The following is a 23,180-nucleotide window of genomic DNA, read 5'->3' as shown; positions in this document are numbered from 1 at the left end:
TTGGAGGAAAAAGGAGACACCGAAGAAACAACCAATTGTGCTTTTACTGTGGATCCGCTGGACATTGGAGAAGGAACTGTCCTTCTTGCCCTTCTTCAGTGAAGCCGTCAGGAAAACGACTGAGTCTGGGTAACAATCGAGGAGGTTGCCCAGACTCCCAGGTACCCTTTTACTTGCTTACTAAAATTCTGCTTCCGGTGGAACTGGAACTTACAGGCGGTCCGGTTGGGACTACCGCCTTTGTTGACTGTGGTTCTTCTATTAATCTGATCGATGCCAAAGTTGTGACTTTTCATAAGATAGGGACAGTCAGGTTAAAAGATCCTGTTAAAATCGTAGCAATTGATTCTTCTCCTATCACCCAGGAGGGAATTTGTTTCATGACTGATACCTTTTCTCTGAAAGTGGGTTCCACTCACGTGGAAAAATTAAGATGTTTTGTCATAAATAATCTGCCGGCTGGACTGATACTGGGTATGCCTTGGCTTCAACGTCACAATCCTACTATTGACTGGGTCACAGGGGAGATCATTCAGTGGGGTTGTATGGCTAATGGTCTATGTTGTAACTTGACAACCCTTGTCACCCCAGTAAAATCTGTGTCAGTGTCGTCTGTCCATCTGGAAGGTATTCCGGAGTGCCTGAAAGATTTTCAAGACGTATTTTCTGAAAGTGAGGCTGAGGCGCTACCACCACATAGACCATTTGATTGTGCCATTAATCTAGTCCCTGGAGCCAAGTTACCCAAGGCTCGCCTGTTCAATTTGTCCGGGCCCGAACGTCTAGCCATGAAGGAGTACATTACTGAGAGTCTCCGCAAAGGGCATATTAGGCCTTCTGTTTCACCTGTGGCAGCGGGCTTCTTTTTTGTTAAGAAAAAAGATGGTGGTTTGCGGCCGTGCCTCGACTTTCGGGAATTAAACAAAATTACTGTGAAAAATACATACCCTCTCCCCCTAATTCCTGATCTATGTAACCAACTCACCGGGGCCAAGTGGTTCTCTAAACTGGATTTACGTGGGGCATATAACCTTATAAGAGTCCGTGAAGGGGACGAATGGAAAACAGCATTCCTGACGACTGAAGGGCTGTTCGAAAACTTGGTTATGCCCTTTGGTCTCACCAACGCTCCTGCTGTTTTTCAGAATTTTATTAATGTAATTTTCTCTGATTTAGGCCGGTTTCACACTAGCGCATTTTCAGCGCGCGCACGGCCGGGGGTAGCTCCGCCCCCGATCCGGCTCTCTGCCCGGCGTTCCCGCCCCTTCCTTGTAGCGCCGCCTCCTAGCGGACAGCGGCGCCTGCGATCGGCGCACCCTATCTTTAGCATAGGGTGCGCCGATCGTGCGCAGGCCGTGCGCTAGTTGCGCTTTGACCTGCGCTGCGCACTTTTAACGGTGCGACGTGCGCGCCAAAATCAAACTTTTCGGATTTTGGCGCGCACGGCGCACCGTCAAAAGTGCGCAGCGCAGGTCAAAGCGCAACTAGCGCACGGCCTGCGCACGATCGGCGCACCCTATGCTAAAGATAGGGTGCGCCGATCGCAGGCGCCGCTGTCCGCTAGGAGGCGGCGCTACAAGGAAGGGGCGGGCACAGAGCCGGATCGGGGGCGGAGCTACCCCCGGCCGTGCGCGCGCTGAAAATGCGCTAGTGTGAAACCGGCCTTAATCGGTCGTTTTGTGGTTATCTATTTGGATGACATTCTGGTGTACTCGGTGGACAGTCAATCTCACTTGCACCATTTGCGGATGGTTCTCATGAGAATGAGGGAGAATCATTTGTATGCCAAGCTGGAAAAATGCTAATTTTTCATGCAAGAAGTATCCTTTCTGGGGTTGATTGTGTCAGGAGAGGGGTTCCGCATGGATCCTAAGAAAGTCCAGGCTGTTACGGAGTGGGTGCAACCTCATGACTTGAAAGGGTTGCAACGATTTTTGGGCTTTGCCAACTTTTATAGGAAATTTATTAAGGGCTTTTCGCAGGTGGTAAAGCCTCTAACGGACCTCACTCTCAAGGGAGCTGATGTAAAAAATTGGTCTGTAGCTGCAAAAAACTCTTTCATGACATTAAAAAAGTGCTTTTCTTCAGCCCCTGTATTGGTACAACCCGACCCGTCAAGACCTTTTGTCGTGGAGGTTGACGCCTCGGAAGTGGGGGTGGGGGCAGTTTTGTCTCAGGGCCCTCCTACCCTTACTAACCTGAGGCCTTGCACCTTCTTCTCTAAAAAATTTTCCTCTGCTGAGAGAAATTACGATGTCGGCAATAGAGAGTTGTTGGCGGTAAAGTTGGCTTTTGAAGAATGGAGGCATTTCCTGGAGGGGTCTGTTCATCCCATTACAGTCATCACTGATCACAAAAATTTGGCCTATATCGAGTCTGCCAAGAGATTGACCCCCAGACAGGCTCGGTGGGCACTTTTTTTTTCTCGTTTTCAGTTTACCATCACATTCCGCCCGGGATCTAAAAACATCAAGGCTGATGCCTTATCCCGAAGCTTTGATTCGGTGTCCCCTCCGGAACCTCCATCCTCCATTCTTCAGCCAGGAGTAGTGGTGGCCGAAATCTCATCTGAGTTACGGAGAGGGATTTTGGAGGCCCAGGCTCGGGCTCCTGGTGGTAAACCCCCAGGTAAATTGTTTGTACCGGAACGTTTCCGTCTCGGACTTATGCAGGAATTTCATGATTCTGTGTTGAGTGCTCATCCTGGGATTGCAGCTACCCGGGGGGCAATTGCGAGGGATTTCTGATGGCTCTCTATGGTAACAGATATTAAAAAGTTTGTGACTGCATGTGGGGTTTGCGCTCGTTCTAAAAGTTCTCAGGTCCGGCTGGCCGGGGAATTGGTGCCTTTGCCAATTCCGGATAGACCATGGACACATTTGTCCATGGATTTTATCACAAATCTTCCTCCTTCCAGGGGCAACTCGGTGATATGGGTGGTGGTGGATAGGTTTTCAAAACAAGCTCACTTTGTACCTCTCCCCGCGTTACCATCTGCTGAAACCCTGGCCCGCTTATTTATGCAGCATATAATTAGGTTACATGGAGTGCCTATGAATGTGGTGTCAGACAGAGGGGTACAGTTTGTAGCCAGGTTCTGGAGGGCTTTTTGCAAAAAGCTGGGGATTTCGTTGTCCTTCTCCTCTGCCTACCACCCAGAGTCTAATGGACAGACGGAGCGCACGAACCAATCGTTGGAGCAGATTCTGAGATGCTTGGCCTCTTCCAGGCAGGAGGACTGGTGTGAGTTATTGCCCATGGCAGAGTTTGCATTCAACGGTCGTGTGAGTCAGTCTACTGGGAAGTCTCCTTTTCAGGTCAACTATGGCTTTAACCCACATTTTGGAGAGTTTTCCCGTATGGATTCAGGTTGTCCTGGTGCTGAGGATGTGACACAACGTCTTAGAATTCTTTGGAGGGAGGTTCAGAGGAATATTTCCAAGGCCCAGGAAAACTATAAGCGGTTTGCTGACAGGAGGAGGGGGCCAGGTCCAGCATTTGCAGTAGGGGAGAAGGTGTGGCTATCCACCCGCAATATCAAGCTTAAGATACCTTCTATAAAGCTGGGCCCCAAGTTTATTGGCCCATACAAAGTTGTGGAGGCTGTTAACCCAGTAGCCTACCGACTGCAGCTGCCCACCTCCTTTAAAATTTCTAATGTCTTCCACAGGTCCCTGTTAAAGCCTGTGGGGACGGTGAGAGAGGATCCCTCATCAAATGCTCCGCCAGTGCTGGTAGAGGGGCAGCTGGAGTATGAAGTAGGGCGCATTGTTGACTCCCGGTGGGTGCGCCGGAGACTCCAGTATCTGATACACTGGAAGGGGTACTCTCTGGAGGATCGGTCATGGGTTCCGGCCAGTTCGGTGCATGCCGATCGTCTGGTGCGGGCTTTCCACGCCAGATACCCAGACAAGCCTGGGGGTCCAGTGGCCCCCCATTAAGAGGGGGGTACTGTCATGATTTGAACAGGGTTCTTGCCCTGCACTCGCAGGGTTAAGTGTTCGTGGCCTCTTTCTGGATCTGGGAGGGGTATTTATACTCACTCTTTACCAGGGTTCTGTCAGCTATACTGTTGTTCTGGAGTGTATGACCCCTGGTGTGCGTGTATTCTGCGTTGCTTGTTTGCTTCCCGTATATGACCCGGCCTGTTCCCTCACTCTGTACTCCGTCTCTCGCTTTGGTACTACTGTCTTCTCCGGTTCTGACCTCCTGGCTTGGCTATCGTTACTCCGTTACAGTTTGTCCCTATTGTACCGTCTATTGCCCGTTCTGGTTTTCTGACCTATTGCTACGTCCTGACTATCCTTTCTGTCTAAACCCCGTGGTACTGTATTGCTATCTGGTGCTTTGACCCTGGCTTCGTCTGGTTTCTGTCTCTGTCTATGCCCCTTGGTAACATTGCCCCGTAGTTACCTTTCTAGGAGTTTCCCTGCAGCTCCTAGATCTGTGGAGCTTAGGCCACGCCCCCAGCAGTCATGTGCTTCAGGTCCTGATACTCTGAAGCACTTATCGTCACCGCTGCTGCCCTGCTCCACAGGTATCTATGAGTACTGTCTTTGTACTCAGGACACCCGCACTGGCTCAGTGAGCAAGTGCAGTGCGGTGTTCCTGACAGTTTCTATACTAATGCACAAAGCATGGGCAACAAACAAGGAGAACTGGAACTACTAACGCAGGAAAAGAAATATGATGTCATTGGAATTCGTGAAGCTTCGTGGGACGATACACATGATTGGAATACAAGGCTAGAAGGATATAACTTAATTGCAAGAAACAGACTTGATAAACGAGGAGGAGGAGTCGCATTGTATGTTAGAAAAGCGTATATCTGCACAGAGAGCCAAGCTTCAGAGACTGGGAGTTCTATGGAAACTGTAAAAATACAAGGAGAGAACAACGGGAAGGACACCATTGTAGGCATTTACTACAGGCTGCCTGTGCAAGCTGAAGATATGGATGAAGTCTTTAGGCATCAAATGGCCAGGTTCTCCAAAAAAATATGACATAGTGGTCATGTAAGATTTCAACTTGACATTTGTTGGGAATCTCAGTGAAAACTAACAGGTCATGCAAATTCTTATCTTGCTGACAACTTTATCTTCCAAAAGGTTGGGGAGAAAACAAGGGGATCTGCTACCTTGGATCTAATCCTTATAAACAGGGAGGAAATGGTTGAGGAGGTAAAAGTGGCTGGGACCCTAGGAGGTAGCAACCATGCTATTTTAGAATTTTGGATAATTAGAGGAGGAAGATCTGTGAAGACTCAGACTTCAAGGTTAGATTTCAGAAAGGCAGATTTTAGGGGACTCAGAAAGAGAATTGGAGGGATCCAATGGCTGAATATCTTTAAGGACAAAAAATGTCCAGGAAGGATGGGAAATCTTGAAAAATTAGATTCTCAAAGCACAACCGTTAACATTTCCAAAAAGAGCGAAGAATAAGAAGCATTTAAGGAAACCAGGATGGATGAGCACAGAACCTAAACACATGCTAAAAAGGAAGAAAGAAATGTTTATCAAATGAAAAGAGGGAGGCGTATGTAAAGAAGAATATAATGCTGTGTGCAGAACCTGCAAGCCACAAATCAGAGTAGTAAAGCTGACAATGAATTAAGGCTTGCAAGAGACATCAAAAGCAATAAAAAAGGATTTCTCTCAGAAAGGAAATGTAACATCAACTGATCTTCACTGTCCTATTAAAGGAATAAGAGAATCCAGGATATCTATAAACAGAAAGATAGTGAGGAAACACTTAGCTAACATAAATGAATTCAAGTCTCCAGGTCCAGATGAATTACACCCCACAGTACTGAAGGAGACAGCAGAAGAAATTTTTGAACCACTCTCCATAATCTTTGAAAATTCTTGGAGAACAGAAGTCCCAGAAGACTGGAGAAGAGCAAATGTTGTTCCTATCTTCAAAAAGGGGAAGAAGGAGGACCCAAGGAACTATAGGTCGGTAAGTCTGACTTCTATACCAGGAAAGATCTTTGAACAAATTATTAAACAACATGTATGTCAGTACCTGGATAAGAATGAAGTGATTAACCAGAGTCAGCATGGGTTTGTAACTAATAAGTCATGTCAGACTAACTTAATTTCTTTCCATGACAGAATCACTGACTGGGTGGATCAGGGAAATGCTGTAGATATAGTATATCTTGACTTCAGCAAAGCATTTGACAAAGTATCTCACACAATCCTTATTGAAAAACTGACTAAGTATGGAATGGACAAGGCAACTGTTAGGTGGATTCATAACTGGCTTAGTGATCGGACCCAAACAATGATCATAAATGACTACACATCCAGTTGGAAGAATGTCTCAAGTGGGGTACCACAGGGTTCTGTCCTGGGCCCTGTATTGTTCAACATCTTTATCAATGATTTAGATGAAGGAATTGAGGGTACACTGGTTAAATTTGCTGATGACACAATCATAGGAGGGATAGCTAAAACTAGAAAAGAGAGGATTCAAAAAGATAAATAAACTGGAGCAGTGGGCAGCAACTAACAGAATGGTTTTTAACAGGGAAAAATGCAAAGTACTGCATCTGGGCAATAAAAATGAAAAAAGCATATACAGAATGGAAGGAATAGGGCTAAGCAACAGCACATGTGAAAAAGACTTGGGTATACTAATAGATCACAGACTGAGTCAAGTGTGATGCAGCAGCAAAAAAAGGCAAATGCAATTCTGGGATGTATTAACAGAAGCATACAGTCTAGATCACGTGAAGTCATTATTGCCCTCTACTCCTCTTTGGTCAGACCTCATCTGGAATACTCTGTCCAGTTTTGGGCACCACATTTTAAAAAAGTCATCAACAAACTGGCGTAAGTTCAGAGAGAGGAGCAACCAGAATGGTGACTGGTCTGCAACCCCTGTTCTATGAGGAACGATTACAGGATTTGGGAATGTTTAGCTTGCAGAAAAGGAGACTGAGGAGACTTAATAGCTGTCTACAAATATCTCAAGGGCTGTCACATTATAAAAGGTTCATCTTTATTCTCATTTACACAAAGAAAAACCAGAAGCAATGGGATGAAACTGAATGGGATGAGACACAGATTAGATATTAGAAAAAACTTTTTGACAGGGTGATCAATGAGTGGAACAGGTTGCAACGAGAGGTGGTGAGTTCTCCTTCCATGGAAGTCTTCACACAGAGGCTGGACAGACATCTGTCTGAGATGGTTTAGTGAATCCTGCTTTGAGCAGGGGGTTGGACCAGGTGACCCAGGAGGTCCCTTCCAACTCTACCATTCTATGATTCTATGATCCACACATCCATACACACACATATCCATCTATATACGCATCAATATAGACTGAGGTTCTGCAGCAGCTGAGATGTATTATGTGGTATAAACAGTACAGACCAAAAGTTTGGACACACCTCATTCAAAGAGTTTTCAAAGAGTTTTCTTTATTTTCATGACTATGAAAATTGTAGATTCACTCTGAAGGCATCAAAACTATGAATTAACACATTTGGAATTATATAATTAACAAAAAAGTGTGAAACAACTGAAAATATGTCTTATATGTATGTATTCTAGTTTCTTCAAAGTAGCCACCTTTTGCTTTGATTACTGCTTTGCACACTCTTGGCATTCTCTTGATGAGCTTCAAGAGGTGGTCACCGTAAATGGTCTTCCAACAGTCTTGAAGGAGTTCCCAGAGATGCTTAGCACTTGTTGGCCCTTTTGCCTTCACTCTGCGGTCCAGCTTACCCCAAACCATCTCGATTGGGTTCAGGTCTGGTGACTGTGGAGGCCAGGTCATCTGGCGTAGCACCCCATCACTCTCCTTGGTCAAATAGCCCTTACACAGCCTGGAGGTGTGTTTGGGGTCATTGTCCTGTTGAAAAATAAATGATGGTCCAACCAAACTCAAACCGGATGGAATAGCATGCCGCTGCAAGATGCTGTGGTAGCCATGCTGGTTCAGTATGCCTTCAATTTTGAATAAATCCCCAACAGTGTCACCAGCAAAGCACCCCCACACCATCACACCTCCTCCTCCATGCTTCATGGTAGGAACCAGACATGTAGAGTCCATCCATTCACCTTTTCTGCGTTGCACAAAGACACGGTGGTTGGAACCAAAGATCTCAAATTTGGACTCATGAGACCAAAGCAAAGATTTCCACTGGTCTAATGTCCATTCCTTGTGTTCTTTAGCCCAAACAAGTCTCTTCTGCTTGTTGCCTGTCCTTAGCAGTGGTTTCCTAGCAGCTATTTTACCATGAAGGCCTGCTGCACAATGTCTCCTCTTAACAGATGTTGTAGAGACGTGTCCAGGGGTAGGATTCAGCCGGTTCTCCCCGGTTCAGTGGAACCAGTTGTTAAAAAAGCAGCCGGTTCCCGAACCGGGGAGATCCAGAGCCGTGATTCGGTAATTTGATAAACAAACAATAGAGGGCACCACTGCACAGGATCACCTGTTACATACTAAAAAGCCATGAAACCATATAGAGAAAAAGAGGCATGTACATAGCAGGGATCACCGAAGAAATAATAACAGATAATTCTTTATTGGAACACCCGAACACACAAAAAACATTAAAAACCATTAAAACTGCAAAAATTTCTTCGGTGATCCCTGCTATGTACATGCCTCTTTTTCTCTATATGATCCGGTACTTTGATGTTGCAGGCAAGGAGCCGGAGCAGAGGAGGAGTCTTGCTCTACTTCCTAGCCCCGCCCGCCGGATACCGCGCACTGATACATGCTCTGTCTGACTACTGGGACAGCACAGCACACCCCGGCGGCCCCCGTGCACTGATTCCTGCGTGAGCTGAGCCTGCGCTGGACTCTTCTGTGGCCTTCCTCTGCCTTTGCTGTGTGCCAAAATTTCTATCCCCGGTGGCCCGGTCACCGGCGGTGCGGACGTAGTTTGCTTTGTGTGCACACCCGGAGGAGCAGGACGGGCAGTGCGGGGCCTGGCCATCCAGGAGGCCTTAACCGCGGGACTACTTCAGAGTCAGATGCGTCGCAGCCTGTGTATGGTACAGTCCAACGCCAGGTCAGTTACTGTATATGCTGCCTTTTGGGGACCTGTGCCTGCCTATTAGGGACCTGTGCCTGCCTATTGGGGACCTGTGCTGCCTATTGGGGACCTGTGCTGCCTATTGGGGACCTGTGCCTGCATATTGGGGACCTGGGCTGCCTATTGGTGAACAATGCTGCCTATTGGGGACCTGTGCTGCCTATAGGGAACAGCTCTTGACTGCACCCCTACTTGTATATGTTTGAGAAAAATGTGCGTGTAAATGGGTGTGGCTTAATAATGGGTGTGGCTTAAAATGGGTGTGGCTTAAAAATTATTGTGGTTTTCCTACACACAAACTCAGAACCTGTTGTTAAAAATTTGAATCCCACCCCTGGATGTGTCTGCTGCTAGAACTCTGTGTGGCATTGACCTAGTCTCTAATCTGAGCTACTGTTAACCTGCGATTTCTGAGGCTGGTAACTCGGATGAACTTATCCTCCACAGCAGAGGTGACACTTGGTCTTCCTTTCCTGGGGCGGTCCTCATGTGAGCCAGTTTCTTTGTTGCGCTTGATGGTTTTTGCCACTGCACTTGTGAACACTTTCAAAGTTTTCCCAATTTTTCGGACTGACTGACCTTCATTTCTTAAAGTAATGATGGCTACTCGTTTTTCTTTACTTAGCTGCTTTTTTCTTGCCATAATACAAATTCTAACAGTCTATTCAGTAGGACTATCAGCTGTGTATCCACCAGACTTCTGCACAATACAACTGATGGTCCCAACCTCATTTATAAGGCAAGAAAACCCACTTATTAAACCTGACAGGGCACACCTGTGAAGTGAAAACTTTTTCCGGTGACTACCTCTTGAAGCTCATCAAGAGAATGCCAAGAGTGTGCAAAGCAGTAATCAAAGCAAAAGGTGGCTACTTTGAAGAACCTAGAATATAAGACATATTTTCAGTTGTTTCACACTTTTTTGTTCATTATATAATTCCACATGTGTTAATTCATAGTCTTGATGCCTTCAGAGTGAATCTACAATTTTCATAGTCATGAAAATAAAGAAAACTCTTTGAATGAGGTGTGTCCAAACTTTTGGTCTGTACTCACACACCTACTTACACTCTTACACACACGCATCATAATAGGTTTCACATCATAGTACGCATATGTCAGTCTGTCATGTCTCCACATCACCACTGTGGATGTGATGTGAAGACGTGAGACTATCACCACTGTGGATGTGATGTGGAGACGTGAGACTATCACCACTGTGGATGTGATGTGGAGACGTGAGACTATCACCACTGTGGATGTGATGTGGAGACGTGAGACTATCACCACTGTGGATGTGATGTGGAGACGTGAGACTATCACCACTGTGGATGTAATGTGGAGATATGTGAGACTAGTGAATCCCGCTTTGAGCAGGGGGTTGGACCAGATGACCCAGGATGTCCCTTCCAACTCTACCATTCTATGACTATTACCACTGTGGATGTGGTGTGAAGTGCAATGATTCTGCTGCTTTCCACAGATGAGGACACTACTCTGCAATTTCCAATACTGGAGTGGCGACAGAGGTCAGCACAGGGGCAGATTACTGACAGACAATGAGTGTGCTGAGGGCAGTGCTGGACACTGACAGCTGGCTGTGAGAATAGATAATATAACACAGGGAGCTGTCAAACTTGGTAGAGCAGCAGGTAAACGAAGTGGGTGCAGGGAATGAAGTGAAATTCAGGAGGAAGGAAAGGCAGCGTCTCCACCTTCAGGAGTAATCCTGGTGATAGGGATAGACCAGGACACCCTTCGTTCTAGGTATTTGATTAGCACACACAGTCCCTAGGAATTGCGTGACAGAATGGCAAAGAAACATCCAATGATCAGCTCCAGGGAACTCAAAGAAGATCTGCAGTTAACCTGTGAGTCCTGCAACTATCAAAAGTTGCCTACATGAAGCTATTTGCAAGAAATCCTTGCCAGTGTTGAAAAAAAATTAGTTTGCCAGAAAACACATTGACTGGTCTAAAAAGAAGTGGAACAACATTCTACAGATAGATGAGAGCAAAATTGTTCCTATTGGATCTAAAGGCAGCTGTTTGTGAGACGACCCATAAACACTGAATTTTAGCCACATTACAGTGTGACAACTGTAAAACATGAAGTGCAAGCAAATTGGTTTTGGGGATACAATGTGACATCCCTTCAGATATTTGTTTTTCATACTATGGATTTGGGCCCATTTATCGCATACCAGGCACCATGGACCAGATCGAATATATCAAAATACTGTAAGGTGTCCAGCACAACGACCCCAAACACGCCAGCAAGCAGGCAACATCCTGGTTCCAAATCAACAAGATTGATGTTATGAAGTGGCTCACCCAATCTTTAGTTCGATTGAGAATCTGTGGAGTGATATCAAAAATGCTGTTTTTGATACAAAATCTAAGAATGCAAAATAACTGTGGAATGGAGTCTAGACAGCTTGGGATGGAATTTCTGTTCGCAGGTGTCAGATGTTAGTTGACTCCATGCCTTGCAGATGTAAAGCAGTTATTAGAATATATTTGTTCAGTGATTAACAGAAACTAAGGCTGGTTTCACACTAGCGTTTTATCGCGCAGCGCATTGTGTGATATCGGGCTCACGCGCAATGGTCCCTTATCTCTAACATGGCGGGCGCAGGGTCTAGCGCTTGCACGTGTTCATCAGCGTTTTCGTGCGCTGCGCATTTTCCAGGTGTGCGGCCAGACGCTACATGTTGCATTTTTTGTTCTGCCCAACCTCGTTAAAAAATCGCATGCACACGGAATGCGCAAAAAATTACATTACAGTCTATGGGGTCGCTGGCGTGCGCATGGATGTGCGCACGTCAGCGCTTTTTGCGCGCACGCGATTTTAGAGTAGACAATGTCTAGACACTTGTTTAAACCACCCCTACACAAGCAACATTGTTTGGGAGGAGTCTAGATAAAAGAATTCTGCACGGTCAGACCACTATTCTACAGACAGCCTGGAAGAGACCAGACAGCCAGAGCCCTTTGGATCTAAACTGCAGCAGCCAAAAATGTGAGTATTCTTAAATCTATCTGTCTGCCTGTCCATTCAAATGTATTATGTTCTAATGTTTCTTTTGTTTTTGTTTTTTTTACTTGCAGCATGTCTTCTGAGGATGAATACAACCCGTCCCAGCAAGAACTGGACCAAGCAGAGCATGAGGTGATTATCTTCCTGCCTTTGGGTAAGTATAGCTCCTGCATCTAAAAATGTGTAATAATTTCTGTTCTTTTTCAGACATCATCGGATACGGCCAGTGAGCCCGAGCAGCGGGAGCAGCCTAGCCAAGTCCCGGTGGTGAGACGTACTGTACGTATATAGTGACTTTGAATGTCCCTTTTTTTTCTTTAAATTTCTTTTTTCTCTTCCTTTTTTTTCTGTCCTGTTTTTCATCTTCTATCTTTTTTCTTTTTTTTCTTTTCTGTTTCTTTTTCTATCTTTTTCATTCTCAAAAATTTCCCAGATTATAATGGCTTTTTTTTCTAGGTTCCACAATGGGATGAAGACGTTTACTTGAACAACGATGTCCTGATCAGCCTGGTCCAGGAATGTGTCCCGTTGTGGGCAGCCGTGACCCGGACATTGTGGTGACCCGGCGGCTCTGGAATGAGGTGGCCGCAGCGATGATGGATGTTTGGGACAGCGCCTCTCCAAGTTCAAAAATGGCGTTTAGTAAGTATTTCCCTGCTCTGTGATGCTGCAGTGACTGTTTTTCCTGATGGCACTGTTGTCTTTCCTGCTAGCTATATTCTAGCAGGAAACATAACAGTGTCATAAGGATCAACAGTGACTACAATGTGTATTGTATTGCTTTATTGTGCCTCATTGACTCTTGTTTCTGATGGCACTGTTGTGTTTCCTGCTAGCTATACTCTAGCAGGAAACATAACAGTGTCATCAGGATCAACAGTGACTGCTGTTATGAATGGGTCACCGAGGAGGAACAACAAAAAGCTCAGTCCCAGAAAACCAGAGAGGTTGGTCACTATGCAGATTGCAGATCCCTGATCTTAACCACACAACTAACAGTAGCAGTGGAGCGTTCCTACATTGTTCCAGATGCCTCGTCACCGCCGGAGGACTACATAAACCTAAAGCAAGAAAAGGGAAAACTAACTGCCCCAGAGCAGACCTCAAAGGAAAAGACAGCCCCCACACATGTATTGACGGTGAAGCAAGATGAAAACACAAACACAGGCAGGAAAATAGGCTGAGCAAACGATCGGGTCCGACTAACTAGAAAGGACAGGAAAGGAAAGCCACTGTCTGCAATCTGCCAAAAAACCCTACCAAAAATAATGTCCAACACGTCTGATAGCAAAATTAACCCTGAAGTCACTAGACTTCTCCCACTATATCAGCACTCTGAAATATTCTGAAACAGAGCAAAAAGAGGCCAATTGTTATTAATGAGTCACCGTAGGAGGCAAAAACAGAAATACTAGCTAAGTTCAGAAAACCAGAGAAGTTGGCAGCTATCGGATTGCAGACCCCTGAACCTATCAACAACAACTAGCAGTAGCCGTGGGGGGTTCCTACGGTGCCCTAGACCCCTCGATCACAGCCGGAGAACTAAATAGCCTAAAGATAGAAAGGGAAATCTGCCCAGAGCAGACCCCCAAAGCAATAGGCAGCCCCCAACAAATAATGACGGTGAAGCAAGATGAAAAAACACTCACACAGATAGAAAGATAGGCTGAGCAAATGATGGGGCCCAAGCTAACTAAATTGGACAGGATAGAAAAGCTGCTGTCTGCAATCCGCCAAAAACCCTATCAAAACAAGAGCCAACAGACAGATAGGGAAAAAAGCCCTGAAGACGCTAGGCTTCAAAAAGACTATATCAGTACTCAGGTATTTTCTGAAGACAGAGCAAAAAGGAATTCAGCTCACCCCCGCAGGGAATGGCAGAAATCCAGAAAAACAAGGCAAAACAAAACCAAAACACAAATGCAAAAAGCAGAGCAGAAAACTTAGCTTTTGAGGAGCAGGAATCAGACTGGTCTAGAATCCCTCACCCGCAAGGCAGAAGGGCGTCGGCTGCCTTATATCCAGTCAGCAATTCCAGTCACCCAGTCATCATCATTCTGCTCAGGTGCTTGGTAATCAGCCTCACTACCTTCCTTCACCAGAAGAGGGAGTTCATCAGACCTCAATGGTGAAGGGGAAAATGAACTCACAACAGTACCTCCCCCTTGAGGAGGGGTCACCGAACCCTCATCCACGCCACCAGGGCGATCAGGGTGGGCCCGATGAAAGGCACGCACCAATCTTTTCGCATGAATATCAGAGGCAGAGACCCAGGAATTATCCTCCTGACCATAACACTTCCACTTAACCAAATACTGGAGTCTCCGTCTAGCCAGACGGGAATCCAGTATCTTCTCTACCTCATATTCCATGTTACCTTCAACCAATACAGGGTCCGGAGGAGCCACCCCAGGAACAACTGGCTCAACAAACCTCTTCACCAAGGACTTATGAAACACATTATGGATTTTAAATGTGACAGGAAGAGCCAAACGAAAAGTGACCGGATTAATAATCTCCAAAATCCTGTAAGGTCCAATAAATCTAGGCTTAAACTTAGGAGAAGCCACCTTCATAGCGATATTTTTTGATGATAACCAAACCATATCACCAACCTTAAACTGGGGACCAATGGTCCTATGTCGGTTGGAAAACCGCTGGGCCTTTTCCTGGGAGAGAGATAACTTATCCACCACTTGGTCCCAGATCTGGTGCATTCTCTCCACTACAGTGTCAACACCTGGGCAGGCAGAAGGCTCCACCTGCCCTGAAGAAAATCGAGGATGAAACCCAAAGTTACAAAAAAAAGGTGACATCAAAGTGGCAGAACTAGCTCTATTATTTAAAGCAAATTCGGCCAAGGGCAAAAATGAAACCCAATCATCCTGATCAGCGGAAATAAAACATCTCAAATATGACTCCAAGGTCTGGTTTGTTCTCTCCGTCTGCCCATTGGTCTGAGGGTGAAAAGCAGAGGAGTAGGACAACTGAATTCCCAGCTTGGAACAGAAAGTCCTCCAAAATCTAGACACAAACTGAACTCCTCTGTCAGATACAATGTTCTCAGGAATTCCGTGCAAGTGAACCACCTGTTGCAAAAACAGGAGCACCAACTCAGAGGAAGATGGCAACTTAGGGAGTGGTACAAGATGAACCATCTTAGAGAGCCTATCACAAATCACCCAAATAACAGTCATTCTCTGAGATACAGGCATATCAGAGATGAAATCCATTGAAATATGGGTCCATAGCCTCCTGGGGACCGGCAAAGGCATCAACAACCCACTAGAGCGAGAACAAGGTTTAGACCGGGAGCAAGTCCCACAGGACTGCACAAAATTCCTGACATCACGAGACAAGACGGGCCACCAAAAAGACCGACTCACCAGATCTCTAGTACCAAAAATACCTGGATGACTAGCCAATGCAGAGCAATGAACTTCAGACATCACTCTCTTCTTCCACTGGTCAGGAACATACAACTTTCCACTGGGACAACGCTCAGGTTTGTCCTCCTGTAACTCTTCCAGAGCACGTCTCAAATCGGGCGAGATGGCAGAAAGAACTACCCCTTCGCCTAAGATGGTAGCAGGCTTGGTCACCACAGGAGAATCAGCAAAGAAGCTCCTAGAGAGAGCGTCAGCCTTGATATTCTTAGTGCCAGGAAGAAAAGAGACCACAAAATCAAAACGTGTAAAAAACAAGGCCCACCTAGCCTGTCTAGGGTTCAAGCGTTTGGCCGACTCCAGGTAAATCAAATTCTTGTGGTCAGTGAGGACCACGACTTGATGTTTAGCTCCCTCCAACCAATGTCTCCACTCCTCAAATGCCCATTTCATGGCTAACAGTTCCCGATTCCCCACATCATAGTTACGTTCAGATGGAGAGAACTTTCGGGAAAAGAAAGCACAGGGATTCATTTTAGATGTTACAGGATCCTTTTGGGACAAAACAGCTCCTGCACCAATCTCAGAAGCGTCCACCTCTACCTGGAACGGGAGTGAGACATCAGGTTGCCGCAAAACCGGAGCAGAAGTGAATCTTCGCTTCAGCTCCTGAAAGGAAGAAACAGCCTCCGGAGACCAATTCAACACATCAGCACCCTTCTTAGTCAGATCAGTCAATGGCTTGGCAATACTAGAATATTTTGCTATAAATTTCCGATAAAAATTAGCAAAACCCAAAAACTTCTGGAGGGCCTTCAAAGAAGTGGGCTGAACCCAGTCATAAATGGCCTGTACCTTGGCCGGGTCCATTTCAATAGTTGATGGAGACAAAATAAATCCCAAAAATGAAATCCTCTGTACCCCAAAAAGGCATTTCGATCCCTTGACATACAGGGAATTCTCCCTCAAGATCCGGAACACAGTCCGAACATGTTCCACATGAGAATCCCAATCCTTGGAGAAGATCAAAATATCATCCAGATAGATAATCAAAAATTTATCCACAAAGTCTCGGAAAATGTCGTTCGTGAAGCACTGGAAGACAGAAGGGGCATTAGTGAGCCCAAAAGGCATCACCAGGTACTCAAAATGTCCCTCCGGAGTATTAAACGCCATCATCCATTCATCCCCATTCTTAATGCGGATAAGATTATACGCCCCCCTGAGGTCAAGCTTGGTAAACCAGCAAGCACCTTTAACTCTGGAGAATAGATCCGAAATCAGGGGTAACGGATACTGATATTTAATAGTAATTTTGTTGAGGGCGCGATAATCAATACAAGGCCTTAATGAACCATCCTTTTTGGCCACGAAAAAAAAAACGGCACCTAAGGGTGAAGAGGATGGTCTAATATGACCCTTCTCCAATGCCTCCTTAATATAGGATCGCATAGCCTCGTGCTCGGGTACAGATAAATTGAAGAGCCGACCCTTGGGAAATTTACACCCCAGGCTCAGTTCAATTGCACAGTCATAACTCCTATGAGGAGGCAAAGACGTAGACTCATTCTCACTAAATACATCATAAAAGTCCGCCTAATAGTCAGGAACATCATGCGACTGAGGAGAGGTGGAAAAAACCGGAGCCTCACTAAGGGCACACCGACAACCCCAACTCACCACAGACACAGATTTCCAATCCAAAACTGGATTATGAATTTGCAACCAGGGAACCCCCAGAACAATGGTATCATGCAAATTATGTAACACCAAAAATCTGCAATTTTCTTGATGGTCTGGGGCGACCCGCATTACCACCTGGGTCCAAAACTGAGGTTTATTTTTCGCCAAAGGAGTAGCATCAATCCCCCTCAAAGGGATAGGCGTCCGCAGAGGTGTCATAGGAAATCCACAACGTTTAGCAAAATCCAAGTCCATTAGGTTCAGGGCTGCTCCCGAATCCACAAAAGCCTTGGCGGAAAATGTGGACAGGGAGCAGATCAGAGTAATTGCCAGAAGAAACTTAGGTTGAACACCACCCACAGAAAACGTGTGTGCAAAACGTTTCTCTCGTTTAGGACAGACAGAAATAATACGCGAGGCATCTCCACAAAAAAAACACAGCTTATTACGCCTTCTGAACTCCTGACGTTGCTCCCTGGACAAAACTCTATTACATTGCATAGGTTCAGACACTTGTTCAACAGGTAGCAACACCTCTCGTGCAGTCCTGCGTTCACGTAAACGCCGATCAACCTGAATGGCTAATGACATAGAATCATCAAGACCAGAGCGAACAGGAAATCCCACCATAGTATCTTTTTTTTACGGCTTCTGACAAACCCTTCCGAAAGAGAGCTGCCAAGGCATTATCATTCCAGATAGTTAGGACCGCCCACTTTCAGAATTTTTGACAGTACAATTCTGCAGAATCTCGACCCTGGCTCAATGCCAACAGGGTCTTTTCAGCCTGATCAATAGCATTAGGTTCATCATACAACAACCCCAAGGCTTGAAAAAATGCGTTCACATTAGTCAGAATAGGATCATCTGGTTTCAAAGAAAACGCCCAATCCTGGGGATCGCCACGCAGCAAAGAGATGACAATTTTAACCTGCTGCGCGGAGCTCCCTGACGAGTTAGGCTTCAAGGCAAAAAATAATTTACAATTATTTTTGAAATTCAAAAATTTAGACCGATCCCCAAAAAACACATCAGGAGTAGGGATCTTTGGTTCAGCAGCATGTGAATGAGCAAAGTAGGTGGAAATTCCCCGCACTTCCGCAGCGAGCTGCTCCACACGATCAGACAATTGCTTTATCTCCATTGAGAGAAAAAAAAATTCCCCCTACGACCTCAGAGATATAGAGGAAAAAATATACACACTTTTTTTTTTTTTTTTACAATTCTTTCCTGCTATTGAGTACCCTAGGATCTGCGGTATGGCAGGTGATTCTGTTATGAATGAGTCACCGTAGGAGGCAAAAACTGAAATACTAGCTAAGTCCAGAAAACCAGAGAAGTTGGCAGCTATCGGATTGCAGACCCCTGAACCTATCAACAACAACTAGCAGTAGCCGTGGGGGGTTCCTACGGTGTCCTAGACCCCTCGATCACAGCCGGAGAACTAAATAGCCTAAAGACAGAAAGGGAAATCTAAACTGCTCCAGAGCAGACCCCCAATGCAATAGGCAGCCCCCAACAAATAATGACGGTGAAGCAAGATGAAAAAACACTCACACAGATAGAAAGATAGGCTGAGCAAATGATGGGGCCCAAGCTAACTAAATAGGACAGGATAGAAAAGCTGCTGTCTGCAATCCGCCAAAAACCCTATCAAAACAAGAGCCAACAGACTGATACGGAAAAAAGCCCTGAAGACGCTAGGCTTCAAAAAGACTATATCAGTACTCAGGTATTTTCTGAAGACAGAGCAAAAAGGAATTCAGCTCACCCCAGCAGGGAATGGAAGAAATCCAGAAAAACAAGGCAAAACAAAACCAAAACACAAATGCAAAAAGCAGAGCAGAAAACTTAGCTTTTGAGGAGCAGGAATCAGACTGGTCTCCTAGAATCCCTCAGAGAAATCACCCGCAAGGCAGAAGGGTGTCGGCTGCCTTATATCCAGTCAGCAATTCCAGTCAACCAGTCATCATCATTCTGCTCAGGTGCTTGGTATACAGCCTCACTACCTTCCTTCACCAGAAGAGGGAGTTCATCAGACCTCAATGGTGAAGGGGAAAATGAACTCACAACAGCCAATCTAATAAGGGACAAAAAGGCAAATTGGCAAATACAGATAAATAGGAGTAGAAGTTCAGCATAGCCCCAGCAGGGGCAAGCTGACCACACAAGAAACTGAATTGACCAACAAGCACAAGTGTGAACATTAGCAAAAAACAAACTTAACTTGAGAAGACTGGAAGAGAGCTGAAGTCCAAGACCTGAGAAGCAGACTGAATCACCAGCAGCAGGATAGAGCGTCGACTGTCTTATATCCAGTCTGATACTCCAGAGATCCAATCGTTATCCTTCTCATCAGGTGGCAGATAACTACCACTTAAACCAACCTCACTGCCTCCTGTCACCACCAGAGGGAGAACGGAAGGAGAACTCTCAACTGGAGCAGAAAATGAGCTCATAACAGACTGCATTGTGTATTGTATTGCTTTATTGTGCCGCATTGACTCTTGTTCCTGATAGCACTGTTGTGTTTCCTGCTAGCTATATTCTAGCAGGAAACACAACAGTGTCATCAGGATCAACAGTGACTGCATTGTGTATTGTATTGCTTTATTGTGCTGCATTGACTCTTGTTCCTGATAGCACTGTTGTGTTTCCTGCTAGCTATATTCTAGCAGGAAACACAACAGTGTCCTCAGGATCAACAGTGACTGCATTTTGTATTGCACTGCTGTATTGATCCTGCTTTGGGTAGGGTTTGAGCTGGTTTTGACACATCTGGAATGCCTCATCCCCAACCATTACAAATGGCTGTGGCGGACCTTCGGTGTTGGAAAGAGGCCGTGGCATGGGGAAATTGAAATGGTTGCCATACAACCTCCGGCCCATGTCCGAGTTCTTAAAAGCCTCTGAGTCATTCCCACGGCCAAATGCCCCAATGTCCACTGCAACAAAAATACAGTCTGCATCCGCAATGGCCATGAGTACTGTAGAAACGTACTTTTTATAGTTGTAGTACTCAGAGCCAGTTCTTTTTGGTTTGATAATCCGGATGTGTTTCCCATCCACCGCTCCCAAACAGTTGGGGAAAGTGCAGACTGTCCAGAATTTGTCAGCTATTTCCATTCACTTTTCTGCGGTGGACAGGGGCATAAATTCAGGACAGAGAACGTCCCACAAAGCCCGGCAGGTGTCTGCAACAATTCCCGACAAGGTGGAGATTCCAGTCCGGTACTGGAAGTGGAGTGAAGAGAGGGTCTCTCCAGTAGCCAGGAATCTGGGAAACAGAGAAAGATAAAAAAAATAGTATTTATGTATATGGTTTTTTGAAACAATAAAAGAAATAAAAAATTACTACATGGCATAAAAATAATACTGCAGCCTTTTGTTTACTACATGACAGAACAATAATTCTGCCAGCTTTGGAATAGTACATGTCAGAACAAAGAAAATTCTGCCGGCATTGGTTTTGCAATACGTACCGTAATGTGATCAGGAGCCGTTCCTCCTGAGGAGTCGCACGACGGAGCTGTGTGTCCTGTCTCCGGATGGATTGTTGAATACCGGCAAGTAAATCCCTGAAGCTTTTTGTTGGAACATCCGGGTATAATCAGTAAATTTCTCCGGGTTTGCCTGGAGCTCTCTGTAGAGGGTGTGGTACGCTCCACGGCTCTCCCGGTGTTCAATAATCGCATGTATCCACACACGCCGCCGCTGCCGTCTTCGCTGTCTCTCTCCCTTCGTTGATGGCAAGCAACGGCATAAGCCTGAGCCGTCCTCATGTCCAGATCCAAGTCAAAGTAAAAACTCTTCCAGCGCAGATCCATGTTTCACAAAGGAAAATGCAAGCAAATGTGAAGAATTCAGCTGTAAACAGGGGCTATATAAAGAATTCCCATAACACACACCCACTGCTGTCCCATTGGTGGAGTGTGTTGCAAGAATTTTTCAAGGATTTTCCTCCTGTGAAATGTGACACCTAGACAACCCATGCGCATAAAAAACGCAAAAGCATGGGAAAACGCTTGAAAATGCATACAAACGCTGCGGTTTTTGTTGCAATGCGCACGATGATGCGACGAAAAATCGCAGCATTTGCAAAGTTTTTTTGCATGCGTTTCATGTGCGCTCGAAATGCTGTGCAAAACGGTGCAAGTGTGAAACTAGCCTTAGGCTGTGTGCCCACGTAGCGATTTTTAAGCGTTTTTGCCGCGATTTTCGGCGCGAAAACGGTTAAAAATCGTGTACAGAACGCCCCCCATGCATTACAATGGCATTCCGCACATGCTGTGCTAATGCTGCGCTTTTTTCCGCGGCGGAATCTCATCGTGGAAAAAATCGCAGCATGCTCATTCTTTTGTGCGGAATCGCAAAGAATTGCCGCGATTCCGCACCCATAGGAATGCATGAGAACTGCTTACTTCCCGCATGTGGCTATGCCTACCATGCGGGAAGTTAAGCGTCTCATGTGCGGTTGGTACCCACGGTGTGGAGGAGAGGAGACTGTCCTCCAGGCCCTGGGTACCATACCCCTGTAAAAAAAAGAATAAAAATAAAAAATCGGGGTATATTTACCTTCCGGCGTCCCGCGATGCATTCCCGGCCTAAGCGTTCCCAGTAATGCCTTGCGGCAAGGCCCTGTGATGATGTAGTCTTGCGTGACTCTAGCGGTCTCACGAGATCACTATAGTAACGCGAGACCGACGTCATCACAGGTCTCGCAAGGCATTACTGGGAACGCTGATGCCCGGGAATGCAGCGCGGGACGCCGGAAGGTAAATATACCCCGATTTTTTTATTTTTTTTAGCATTTTAACATTCTATCTTTTACTATTGAGGACGCATAGGCGGCCTCAATAGTAAAAACCTGGTCACACTTGTCAAACACTATGTTTGACGAGTGTGACCAACCTGTCAATCACTTTCCAAGCGATGCTTTAAATCTCTTGGAAAGTGCTTGAATATCACACACGAAAATCGCGGCAAAATCGCGATCATAATCGCGGTGAAATCGCGCGGCAAAAACAACGCGATTTCTGGGAAGGAGTCCGGTTTTTGGTGTGCGTTTTAACACGCAACGTGGGCACATAGCCTTAGTCTTATTATCTTGCTTATAACTATGGGTGCCTAATGATGATTTTTCCAATGGCACAGTGGATCGGGATTGACAAAAAGAATAGTTTTATTTGGGTCTAACAACTGTTAGTCTCTCAGTAATCATGAAGACGACGGGTCACCAGAAACGCCTTAAACGGCCCTTTCCGTATTATAAACTCACTCTTCACTTTCCACTAAACAATTGGAATTGTTCTTGAAATGGTTTATAAAAATGTCAACATCAGATACGTGGTTCTCGGTAAAATAAATTCTCAGAATATATTAAAGTTTCACATCGCTATTGTAAAACCCTTTTTCCTCATTACCTCGAAATCCAAACAGGCAAGAAATTGACAATGGTTTTACTATCCAAATGTTTTAGATCTAAAATGTGCTTATATGGAATGGCTAGTAGTTTGGGATGAGGGTGGTCGAATCGTGGAAATTGGCAAAATAGCAATTTCTGTAAAAAAAAAAAAAATAATGGCATGACTATTTTTATCAGAGCAAATTACTTTGTAGTTCTCTAATCCTATAATATGTAAAAGTTTTTTTCAAAACTGATGTTTCCCTAAGGTTTACATAATGCAAAAATGGATATAAGAGCTCTTGAGTTGGAGATACTCAAAATCATAAAATGCACAATTCTTATAATTCTTGGAATAAGTGCCAGGTGTAAAATGCCCTATAGTAAGTGTAGGGATGCGCTCAGATAGGTGTTAGTCAGTGTTCACACAGGCAACATTTTCAGTCTAAGGCTTGGTTTATTAGCTCCATAACACAGCAGGAAAGTACAGTACATATGGCAGGTTTTTGTTCAATACTCCGATAGGTATCCATCCTATACTCCGGGAGGTATACGTCCACCCATATACAGGTAAGTGTGAGATCTTTATCCAGCTCCCAAACTCTGGTAGACT

This window comes from Dendrobates tinctorius, unplaced genomic scaffold (genome assembly GCF_039654945.1).
Source record: "Dendrobates tinctorius isolate UK_male_01 unplaced genomic scaffold, ASM3965494v1 ptg000039l, whole genome shotgun sequence".
Lineage (NCBI taxonomy): Eukaryota > Metazoa > Chordata > Amphibia > Anura > Dendrobatidae > Dendrobates > Dendrobates tinctorius.
This window is presented reverse-complemented; position numbering follows the sequence as displayed.